The sequence below is a fragment of the Arachis duranensis genome, chromosome 2 (assembly GCF_000817695.3).
Source record: "Arachis duranensis cultivar V14167 chromosome 2, aradu.V14167.gnm2.J7QH, whole genome shotgun sequence".
Lineage (NCBI taxonomy): Eukaryota > Viridiplantae > Streptophyta > Magnoliopsida > Fabales > Fabaceae > Arachis > Arachis duranensis.
In genome coordinates this window covers 56,440,899-56,441,274 of record NC_029773.3, presented here as the reverse complement: position 1 = coordinate 56,441,274, position 376 = coordinate 56,440,899, and positions in this window count along the sequence as shown.

Here is a 376-nt window from a genome sequence, read left to right as displayed (position 1 = left end):
GATAATAGAATTTCATTAATACTTGAGGTACAGCAGAGCTCCACACCCTTGATCTATGGTGTGCAGAAACTCCACCGTTGAAAATACATAAGCAAAGGATTCAGGCATGGCCGAATGGCCAGCCCCCAAAACATGATCACAGGATTTAAAATACAATCCAGGATGATAATATGATAGTAAAAAGTTCTATTTATAATGAACTTCTACCTCCTCTCCAATCATGATGCTATAAATCATGATAGCCCGGTCTATAGTAACTTCGGACCGGTTGCTAGTGGGAATAATTGAGCGTTGGATAAACTCCAACCATCCCCTAGCCACGGGCTTGAGGTCATGCCTTCTCAGTTGAACCGGCTTCCCTCTTGAATCTCTCTTC